The following is a 12,943-nucleotide window of genomic DNA, read 5'->3' as shown; positions in this document are numbered from 1 at the left end:
CATTGACGATGAAACACAGAAATTGCATCAAGATTGAATACAAACGGCTCAATGTCGACTTATTTACAAGAGGATTAAGTCTTCTAAGGAATTGTGCTTTGAGCCTTTCCTGGGAGAGCAGGAATAGATTACCATGCACCACTGCAGGTTTACTGTATCCCTTCGACTTGCCCATTGACGATAAAGCACAAATATTGCATCGAGATTGAATACAAAAGGCTCAATGCCGACTTATATACAAGAGGATTCAGTCTACTAACAGTTTTTGCTTTCAGCCTTCCCTGGGAGAGCAGTGTTAGATTACCATTGACCACTGCAGGTTTACTGTATCCCTTGGACCTTCACATTGACGATGAAACACAGAAATTGTATCAGGATTGGATACAAAAGGCACAATGCCTTCTCATATACAAGAGGAGAATCAATTCTATGATTTTGTGCTTTGAGAGTCTCCTGGGAGAGCAGAATTAGATTCCGATGCACCACTGCAGGTTTACTGTATCCCTTGGACCTTCACTTTGACGATGAAACACAGAAATTGCATCGGGATTGAATACAAAAGGCACAATGATGACTTATTTACAAGAGGATTAAGTCTTCTGAGGAATTGTGCTTTGAGCCTTTCCTGGTAGGGCAGTATTAGATTACCATGAATTACTGCAGGTTTACTGTATCCCTTGGACCTTCAAATCGAAGATGAAACACATAAATTGCATCGGGATGGAATACAAAATGCACAATGCCCACTTATATACAAGAGGATCAAGTATTCTAAGGGTTTGTGCTTTGAGCCTTTACTGGGAGAGCTGTATTAGATTACCATGCACCACTTCAGGTTTACTGTATCCCTTGGACCTTCACATTGACGATTAAACACAGAAATTGCATCGGGATTGAATACAAAAGGCACATGTCCGACTTATACACAAGAGGAGTACCGCTTCTAAGAGTTTGTGCGTTGAGCCTTTCCTGGGACATTAGTATTAAATTCCTAGGCCCCACTGCACGTTTACTGTATCCCTTGGACCTTCACATTGACGATGAAACAGAGAATTTGCATCAGTATTGAATACAAAAGGCACAATGCCGACTTATATATAAGAGGAGTAATTCTTCTAAGAGTTTTTGCATTGAGCCTTTCCTGGGGCAGTAGTATTAGATTCCAATGCACCAGTGCAGGTTTACTGTATCCCTAGGACCCTCACATTGACGATGAAACACAGATATTGCATCGGGATTGAATAGAAATGGCACAATGCCTTCTTGTATGCAAGAGGAGTATCATTTCTAAGAGTTTGTGCCTTGAGAGTTTCTTGGGAGAGCAGTACTAGATTCCGATGCACCACTGCAGGTTTACTGTATTCCTTGGACCTTCACATTGACGATGAATCACAGAAATTCCATCGGGATTGAATAAAAAAGGCTCAATACCGACTTATTTACAAGAGGAGTAACTCTTCTAAGAGTTTGTCCGTTGAGACTTTCCAGGGAGAGCAGTATTAGATTCTGGTGCACCATTGCAGGTTAACTGTATCAATTGAACCTTCACATTGACGATGAAACACAGAAATTGCATCGCGATAGAATACAAACGGCACAATGCCGGCTTACAAACAATAGAAGTATCTTTTCTAAGAGTTTGTGCTTTGAGACTTTCCTGGGAGAGCAGTATTCGATTCCGATGCACCACTGCAGGTTAACAGTATCCCATGGACTTTCAAATGGACGATGAAACACAGATATTGCATCGTGATTGAATACAAAAGGCTCAATGCCGACTAATATACAAGAGGATGAAGTCTTCTAAGGGTTTGTGATTTAAGCCTTTCCTGGGGGAGCAGTATTAGATTTCAATGCACCACTGCAGGTTTACTGTTTCCCTTGGACCATCACATTGACGATGAAACACAGAAATTGCATCGGGATTGAACACAAATGGCACAATGCTGGCTTATTTACAAGAGGAGTATCTGTTCTAAGAGTTTGTGCTATGAGCCTTTCCTGGGAAAGCAGTACTAGATTCCGAAGCACCACTGCAGGGTTACTGTACCCCTTCGACCGTTACATTGACGATGAAACACAGAAAGTGCATCCGGATTGAATAAAAAAGGCTCAATTCCGACTTATTTACAAGAGGGGCATCTCTTCTTAGAGTTTGTGCTTTGAGACTTTCCAGGGAGGGCAGTCCTAGATTCCGATGCACCACTGCAGGTTTACTGTATCCCTTGGACCTTCACATTGACGATAAAACACAGATATTGCATCGGGATTGAACACTAATGGCACAATGCTGGCTTATATACTAGAGGAGTATCTCTTCTAAGGGTTTGTGCCTTGAGCGTTTCCTGGGGCAGCAGTGTTAGATTCCGATGCACCACTGTAGGTTAACTGTATCCCTTGGACCTTCACACAGACGATGAGACACAGAAATTGCACCGGGATTGTATACGAATGGCACAATCCCGACTTACATTCAAGAGGTGTAACTATTCTAAGAGTCTGTGCTTTGAGCCTTCCCTGGGACAGCAGTATTGGTATCCGATGCACCGTTGCAAGTTTACTGTCTCCCTTGGTCCTTCACATTCACGATGAATCACAGAAATTGAATCGGGATTGAATACAAAAGGCATAATGCCAACTTACATACAAGAGGATTAAGTCTTCTGAGGGCTTGTGCTTTAGGCCTATCCTGGGAGAGTTGTATTAGATTCCGATGCACCGCTGCAGGTTAACTGTATCCCTTGGACTTTCACATGGACGATGGAACACAGAAATTCCATCGGGAATGAACACAAATGGCACAATGATGGCTTATATACAAGAGGAGTATCTCTTCTAAGGGTTTGTGCCTTGAGCGTTTCCTGGGGCAGCAGTGTTAGACTCTGATGCACCACTGCAGGTTAACTGTATCCTTTGAAACTTCACAATGACGATGAAACACAGAAATTGCCCCGGGATTGTATACAAATTGCACAATCCCTACTTACATTCAAGAGGTGTAACTATTCTAAGAGTTTGTGCTTTGAGCCTTCCCTGGGACAGCAGTATTGGATTCCCATGCAAGATTGCAGGTTTACTGTATCCCTTGGTCCTTCACATTGTCGATGAAACACAGAAATTGCATCGATATTGAATAAAAAAGTCACAATGCCGACCTATATATAAGAGGATTAACACTTCTAATAGTCTGTGCTTTGGACCTTAACTGGGAGAGCAGTATTAGATTGCGATGCACCTCTGCAGGTCTACTGTATCACTTGTACCCTCACATTGACGATGAATCACAGAAATTGAAATGGGATTGAGTACAAAAGGCACAATGCCGGCTTATATACAACAGAGTATCTTTTATTAGAATTTGTGTTTTGAGACTTTTCTGGGAGAGCATTATTAGATTCCAATGCACCACTGCAGGTTCAAAGTATCCCTTGGACCTTTACATTGACGATAAATCACAGGTATTGCATCAGGATTGAATACAAAAGGCACAATGTCGGCTTATATACAAGAGGAGTATCTCTTCTAAGAATTTGTGCTTTCAGCCATTCCTGGGATAACAGTATTAGTTTCCAATGCACCACTGCAACTTTACTGTATCCCTTGGACAATCACGTTGACGATGAAACACAGAAATTGAATTGGGATTGAATACAAATGGCACAATGCCGACTTATATACAAGACGAGTATCAATTTTAACAGTTTGTGCTTTGAGAGTTTCCTGGGAGAGCAGTAACAGATTCCGAGTCACCACTGCACGTTTACTGTATCCCTTGGACCTTCATATTGACGATGAAACACAGAAATTGCATAGGGATTGAATACAAAAGGCACAAAGCCATCTTATATACAGGAGGAGTATCACTTCTAAGATTTTGTGCTGTGAGAATTTCCTGGGAGAGCAGTATTAGATTCCGATGCACTAGTGAATGTTTATTGTATCACTTGGACCTTTACATTGGTGATGAAACACATAAATTGCATCGGGATTGAATAAAAAAGGCTCAAATCCGGCTTATTTACAAGAGGAGTATCTCTTCTAAGAGTTTGTGCATTGAGCCTTTCCTGGGAAAGCAGTATTAGATTCCGGTGCACCATTGCAGGTTAACTGTATCCCTTGAACCTTCAGATTGACGATGAAACACAGAAATTGAATCGGGATTGAATACAAAAGGCACAATGCCAACTTATATATAAGAGGAGTATCATTTCTAAGAGTTTGTGCTTTGAGAGTTTCCTGGGATAGCAGTATTAGATTTGGATGCACCACTGCAGGTTTACTGTATCACTTGGAGCCTCACATTGACGATAAAACACATAAATTGCGTCGGGAATGAATACAAAAGGCACAACGCCTTCTTATATGCAAGAGGAGTATCTTTCCTAAGAGTTTGTGATTTGAGTGTTTCCTGGGAGAGCAGTATTAGATTCCGATTCACCACTGCAGGTTTACTGCATTCCTTGGACCTTCACATTGACGATGAAACACAGAAATAGCAACAGGTTTGAATACAAATGGCACAATGCCGGCATATATACAAGAGGAATACCTCTTCTAACAGTTTGTGCTTTGAACCTCTCCTGGGAAAGCAGTATTAGATTCCGAAGCGCCACTGCAGGTTTACTGTACCCCTTGGACCTTTACATTGACGATGAAACACAGAAATTGCATCGGGATTGAACACAAATGACACAATGCTGGCTTATATACAAGAGGAGTATCTCTTCGAAGAGTTTGTGCTTTGAGACTTTCCTGGGTGAGCAGTATTAGATTCCGATGCACCACGGCAGACTTACTGTATCCCTTGGACCTTCACATTGACGATGAAACACAGAAATTGCATCGGGATTGCATACAAACGGCACAATGTCGATTTATTTACAAGCGGAGTAAATCTTCTAAGCCTTTGTGCTTAAAGCCTTTCCTGGGAGAGCAGTATTAGATTCTGATGCACCACTACTGGTTTGCCGTATCCCTTGGACCTTCACATTGACGATGAAACACAGAATTTGCATCGGGATTGAATACAAAAGGCACAATGCCATCTTATATACAAGAGGAGTCTCATTTCTAAGAGTTTGTGCGTTGAGAGTTGCCTAGGAGAGCAGTATTAGATTCCGATGCACCACTGCTGGTTTACTGTACCCCTTGGACCTTTACATTGACGATGAAACACAGAAATTGCATGGGGATTGAATAAAAAAGCCTCAATTCCGACTTATTTACAAGAGGAGTATCTCTTCTAAGAGTTTGTGCTTTGAGACTTTCCAGGGAGAGCAAAATTAGATTCCGATGAACCACTGCAGGTTTACTGTATCCCTTGCACCTTCACATTGACGATGAAACACAGAAATTGCATCGGGATTGAAATCAAAAGGCACAATGCCATCTTATATACAAGAGGAGTATTATTTCTAAGAGTTTGTGCGTTGAGAGTTTCCTGGGAGAGCAGTATTAGATTCCGATGCAACACTGCTAGTTTACTGTGTCCCTTGGACCTTCACATTGACGACGAAACACAGTATTTTAACGGGACTGAATACAATGGGCACAATTCCGAGTTATATACAAGACGAGTAAGTCTTGTAAGGGTTTGCACCTTGAGCCTTTCTCGGGAGAGCAGTATTAGATTCCGATGCACCTCTGCACGGTTACTGTATTCCTTGGTCCTTTAAATTGACGAAGAAACACAGAAATTGCATCGGGATTGAATACAAAAAGCACAATGTCGGCTTATTTACAAGCAGAGTGACCCTTCTAGGAGTCTGTGTTTTAGCCTTTTCTGGGTGAGCAGTATTGGATTCCGATGCACCACTGCAGGTTTACTGTACCACTTGGACCTTTACAATGATGATGTAATACAGAAATTGCATCGGGATTGATACAAAGGAACAATATCGGCTTATTTACAAGGGGAGTATCTCTTCTAAGAGTTTTTGCTTTGAGCCTTTCCTGGGACAGCAGTATTAGATTCCGATGCACCACTGCAGATCTACTGCATCCCTTGGACCTTTACATTGACGATGAATCTTAGGAATTGCATCGGGATTGAATACAATAAGCACAATGCCGGCTTATATACAAGAGGAGCAATTCTTCCTAGGGTTTGCGCATTGAGTCTTTCCTGGGAGAGCAGTATTACATTCCCATGCACCACTGCAGGTTTACGGTATCCCTTGGACCTTCACATTGATGATGAAGCACAGAATTTGCATCGGGATTGAATTCAAATGGCACAATGCCGACTTATATACAAGAAAAGTATCTCTTCTAAGAGTTTGTGCTTTGAGAGGTTCCTGGGAGAACAGTATTAGATTCCGATGCAACACTGCAGGTTTACTGTATCCCTTGGACCTTCACATTGAAGATGAAACACAGAGATTGCATCGCGATTGATTAATTATGGCGCAATGCCGGCTTATACACAAGAGGAGTATCTCTTCTAAAACTTTGTGCTTTTAGCCTTTTCTGGGAGAACAGTATTAGATTCCGATGCACCACTGAAGGTTTACTGTATCCCTTGGACCTTCACATTGACGATGAAACACAGATATTGCGTCGGGATTGATTACAAAAGGCACAATGACGACTTATTTACAAGTGCAGTAACTCTTCTAAGAGTTTGTGTCTTCAACCATTTCTGGGAGAGCAGTGTTAGATTCCGATGCACCACTGCAGGTTTACTGTATCACACGGACCTTCACATTGACGACGTACTACAGAATCTGCCTTGGGATTGAATACAAAATGCACGATGTCGACATATTTACAAGCGGAGTAACTCTTCTAAGAGTTTGTGCTTTTAGCCTTTCCTCGTAGAGCACTATTAGATTCTGATGCACTACTGCAGGTTAATTGTATCCCTTGGACCTTCACATTGACGATGAAACCCAGAAATTGCATCGGGATACAGAACAAATCGCACACTCCCGTCTAATATAGGACAGGAGTATCTCAACTAGGAGTTTGTACCTTGAGCCTTTGCTGGGAGAGAAGTATTAGTTCCCGATGCACCATTGCAGGTTTACTGTATCCCCTGGACCTTCACATTGACGATGAAACACTGAAGTTGCGTCGGGAACGATTACAAAGGCACAATGTCGACTAATTTACAAGTGGGGTATATCTTCTAAGAGTTTGTGCTTTTATCCTATTCTGGCAGAGCAGTATTAGACTCAGATGCCCCACTGCAGGTTTACTGTATCCCTTGGACATTCACATTGACGATGAAACACTGAAATTCCTTCTGGATTGAATAGAAAAGCCACAATGCCGAATTTAGTACAAGAGGAGTAACTCTTGCAAGAGTTTGTGCTTTGAGGCTTTCCTGGGACAGCAGTATTAGATTCCGATGCTCAACTACAGGTTTACTGTGTCCCTAGGACCTTTACATTGACGATGTAGCACAGATATTCCATCGGGATTGAATAAAAAACGATCAATGCCCACTTATTTACAAGAGGAGGATATCTTCTAAAAGTTTACTTTGAGCCTTTCCTGGGAGAGCAGTATTAGATTTCGAAGCACCAATGTAGGTTTACTGTATCCCTTGTGCCTTCACATTGACGATGTAACACAGCAATTGCATCGGGATTGAATACAAAGGGCACAATGCTGTTTTATATACAAGAAAAGTAACTCCCCTAAGAGTTTGTGCTTTGAGCCTTTCCTGCGACAGCTGTATTAGATTCCGATGAACCACTGCAGGTTTACTGTATCTCTTGGACCTTTAACATGACGATGAGACACACATATCGCATCGGGATTGATTAAAAAAGTCTCAATGCCGACTACTTCACAAGACGTGTAACTCATTTAAGAGTTTACATTGAGCCTTTCCTGGGAGAAGAGTATTCGATTCCGATGCACCGCTGTAGGTTTACTGTATCCCTTGGACCTACACATTGACGATGAAACACAGAAATTACATCGAGATTGAATTCAAAAGGCACAATGTCGACTTATTTACAAGCGGAGAAACGCTTCTAAGTGTTAGTGCTTTTAGCCTTTCCAGGGAGAAGAGTATTAGATACCGATGCACCACTGCAGCTTTACTGTATGCCTTGGAGCTTCACATTGACGATGAAACACGGATATTGCATCGCGATTGAATACAAAAGGCACAATGCCGTCTTACATACAAGGGGAGTAAGTCTTCTAAGCGTTTGTGCCTAGAGCTTTTCCTGGGACAGCAGTATTGGATTCCGATGCACCACTGCAGGTTTACTGTATCCCTTTGACCTAAACATTGACGATGAAACACACTTATTGCAGCGGCATTCAATAAAAAAGGCCCAATGCCAACTTCTTTACAAGAGGAGTAACTCATTTAAGAGTTTACTTTGAGCCTTTCCTGGGAAAGCGGTATTCGATTCCGATGCCCCACTGTAGCTATACTGTACCCCTTGGACCTACACATTGACGATGAAACACAGAAATTGCATCAGGATTGAATACAAAACGCACAATGCTGTCTTATATACAATAGGAGTAACTCTTCTAAGAGTTTGTGCTATCAGTCTTTCCTGGGAGAGCAGTATAAGATTTAGATGCACCACTGCGAGTTTACTGTATCACTTGGATCTTCACATTGACGACGAAACACAGATATTGCATCGAGATTGAAAACGAAAGGCACAATGCCTACTCACTTTAAGCGGTGAATTTTTTCAAAGAGTTTGTGCTTAAGCCTTTCCTGGGACAGCAGTTTTAGATTCCGATGTACCACTCCAGGTTTACTGTATCCCTTGAACCTTCACATTGGCGATGAAACACAGAAATTGCACTGGGAGTGTATACAAAAGACACAATCCCGAGTTATACTCAAAGGTGTAACTCTTGAAAGTGTTTGTGTTTCGAGCCTTTCCTGGGGCAGCAGTATAGGATTCCGATACACCACTCCAGGTTTACTGTATCCTTTTGACCTAAACATTGACGATCAAACACAGAAATTGCATCGATATTGAATACAAAAGGCACAATGCCGACTTATAAACAAGAGGAGTAACTCTTCTAATAGTTTGTGCTTTGATCCTTTCATGGGAGAGCTGATTTCGATTCCGATACGCCACTCCTGGTTAATTGTATCCCTTGGACAATCACATTGACGATGAAGCACAGAAATTGCATCGGGATGGAAAACAAAAGGCACACTCCCGTCTAATATAAGAGAGGAGTAACTCATCTAACAGTTTGTACCTTGAGCCTTTGCTGGGAGATTAGTATTAGATACCGATGCACCACTGCAGGTTTACTGTATACCTTGACCTACTCATTGACGATGAAACGCAGAAATTGCATCGTGATTGAATACAAAAGGCACAATGCCGTCTTACATACAAGGGGAGTATCTCTTCTAAGAGTTTGTGCTTTGAGCTTTTTCAGAGACAGCAGTGTTAGATTCCGATGCACCACTGTAGGTTAACTGTATCCCTTGAACCTTCACAATGCCAATCAAACATCGAAATTGCAACGGGATTGTATACAAATGGCACAGTCCCGACTAATATTTAAGAGGTGTAACTATTCTAAGAGTTTGTGCTTTGAGCCTTCCCTGGGACAGCAGTATTGCATTCCGATGCACCATTGCAGGTATACTGTATCCCTTGGACCTACACATTGAAGATGAAAAGCAGAAATTGCATCGGGATTGAATTGAAAAGGCACAATGTCTACTTATTTACAAGAGGATTAACGCTTCTAATTGTTTGTACTTTGGACCTTAACTGGGAGAGCAGTATTAGATTCTGATGCACCTCTGCAGGTTTACTGTATCACTTGGACCTTCACATTGACTATGAAACTCAGAAATAGCATCGGGATTGAATACAAAATGCACGATGTCGACTTATTTACAAGCGGAGTAACTCTTCTAAGAGTTTGTGCTTTTAGCATTCCCTGGTAGAGCAGTATTAGATTCCGATGCACCACTCCAGGTTTACTGTATCCCTTTGACCTAAACGTTGACGATGAAACACACATATTGCATCGGCATTCAAAAAAAAAAAAGGCCCAATGCCAACTTCTTTACAAGAGGAGTGACTCATTTAAGACTTTACTTTGAGCCTTTCCTGGGAGAGCGGTATTCGATTCCGATGCACCACTGTAGGTTTACTGTATCCCTTGGACCTACACATTCACGATGAAACACAGAAATTGCATCGAGATTAAATACAAAAGCCACAAAGCTGTCTTATATACAAGAGGAGTAACTCCTCTAAGACTTTGTGCTATCACTCTTTCCTGGGAGAGCAGTATAAGATTTCGATGCACCACTGCATGTTTACTGTATCCCTTGGATCTTCACATTGACGACGAAACACAGATATTGCATCGAGATTGAATACGAAACGCACAATGCCTACTTACTTTAAGCGGTGCACCTCTTCTAAGAGTTTGTGCTTTAAGCCTTTCCTGGGACGGCAGTATTATATTCCGATGCACCACTCCAGGTTTACTGTATCCCTTGAACCTTCACATTGGCGAAGAAACACAGAAACTGCACCGGGATTGATTACAAAAGACACAATCCCGAGTTATATTCAAGAGGTGTAACTCTTGAAAGTGTTCGTGTTTTGAGCCTTCCCTGGGACAGCAGTACTGGATTCCGATGCACCACTGCAGGTTTACCGTATCCCTTTGACCTAAACATTGACGATCAAACACAGAAATTGCATCGATATTGAATACAAAAGGCACAATGCCGACTTATATACAAGAGGAGTAACTCTTCTAATAGTTTGTGCTTTGAGGCTTTCTTGGGAGAGCAGATTTCGATTCCGATGCGCCACTGCAGGTTTACTGTATCCCTTGGTCTTTCACATTGACGATGAAACACAGAAATTCCAACAGGATTGAATCCGAAATGCACAATGTCGACTTAGTTACAAGTGGAGTAACTCCTCTAATCGTTTGTGCTATTAGCCTTTTCTGGAAGAGCTGTATTAGATTCCAATGTACCACTGCAGGTTTACTGTGTCACACGGACCTTCACATTGACGATGAAACACAGAAATTGCATCGGGATTGAATACAAAAGGCCCAATGCCGACTTCTATACAAGAGGAGTATGTCTAATAAGGATTTGTGCTTTGAGCCTTTCCTGGGAGAGCAGTATTAATTTACCATGCACCACTGGAGGTTTACTGTATCCCTTGGACCTTCACATTAACGATGAGACACAGGAATTGCATCGGGATTGAAAACAAATGGCACAATACCTTTTTATATACAAGAGGAGTAACATTTCTAAGTGTTTGTGCTTTGAGAGTTTCCTGGGAGAGCAGTATTTGATTCCGATGCACAACTGCAGGTTTACTGTATCTCTTGGACCTTCACATTGACGATGAAATACTGAAATTGCTTCGGGATTGAATACAAATGGCACAATGCCGACTTAAGTACAAGAGCAGTAACTCGTCTAAGAGTTTGTGCTTTCAGCCCCTCTTGGGAAAGCAGTATTAGATTCCGATGCACCATTGAAAGTTTACTGCATCCCTTCGACCTTCACATTGTCGACGAAACACAGAAATTGCATCGATTTTGAATAAAAAGGGCCCAATGCCGACTTATTTACAAGAGGAGAAACTCTTCTGAGAGTTTACTTTGAGCCTTTCCAGGGAGAGCAGTATTAGATGACGATGCACCACTGTAGGTTTACTGTATCCCTTGGACCTTCATATTGACGACGAAGCACAGATATTGCACCGGGATTGAATACAAAAGGCACAATGCTGTCTTATATACAAGAGGAGTAGCCCTTCTAAGAGTTTGTGCAATCAGTTATCCCTGGGTGAGCAGTATTAGATTCCGATACACCACTGCAGGTCTACTCGATCCCTTGGAACTTCAAATTAACAATGAAACACAGCAATTGCATCGGCATTGAATACATAATGCACAATGCCAAATTATCTACAAGAGGAGTAACTCTTCTAAGGCTTAGTGTTTCGATCTTTTCTCGGAGAGCAGTATTAGATTCCAATGCACCACTGCATGTCTACAGCATCCTTGGACCTTCACGTTGACGATGAAACACAGAAATTGCATCTGGATTGAATACAAAAGGCACAATGCCGACTTATATTCAAGAGAAGTAGCTCTTCTAATAGCTTGTACTTTGAGCCTTTCCTGGGAGAGCAGTATTAGATTCCGATCCACCACTACATGTTTACTGCATCCCTTCGACCTTCACATTCACGATTAAACACAGAAGGTACTTTGGGATTGAATACAAAAGGCACAATGTCGTCTTATTTACAAGCGGAGTAACTCTTCTAAGCGTTTGTACTTTTAGCCTTTCATGGGAGAGCAGTATTAGATTCCGATGCACCTTAGCAAGCCTACTGTATACCTTGGACCATCACATTGACGATGAAACACAGAAATTGCATTAGGATTGTATTTCAAAGGCACAATGCCAAATTATATACAAGAGGAGTAACTCTTCTAATAGTTTGTGCTTTGAGCCTTTCCTGGGAGAGCAGTATTAGAATCCGATGCACCACTGCAGGTTTACTGTATCCCTTAGACCTTCACATTGACGATGAATGCACAGAAATTGCATCGATATTGAATATAAAAGGCACAATGCCGACTTATATACACGAGTGGTAACTCTTCTAAGAATTTGCGCATAAAGCCTCTCCTGGGAGAGCAGTATTAGATTCCGATGCATCACTCCAGGTTTACTGTATACCTTGGACCTTCACATTGACGATGGAACAGAGAAATTACATCGGGATTGGATACAAAGGGCACAAATCCGAATTATATAGAAGAGAAGTAACTCTTCTAAGAGTTTGTGTTTTAAGCCTTTCCTGGCACAGCAGTCTTAGATTTCAATGCACCACTGCAGGTTTACTGTATCCCTTGAAGCTTCACATTGACGACGAAACACAGATATTTCAACGGGACTGAATACAAAATGCACAATGCCATCTTG

The sequence above is a fragment of the Schistocerca americana genome, chromosome 11, assembly GCF_021461395.2.
Source record: "Schistocerca americana isolate TAMUIC-IGC-003095 chromosome 11, iqSchAmer2.1, whole genome shotgun sequence".
In the NCBI taxonomy this organism is placed as follows: domain Eukaryota; kingdom Metazoa; phylum Arthropoda; class Insecta; order Orthoptera; family Acrididae; genus Schistocerca; species Schistocerca americana.
Note: the sequence above shows the minus strand (reverse complement) of the source record.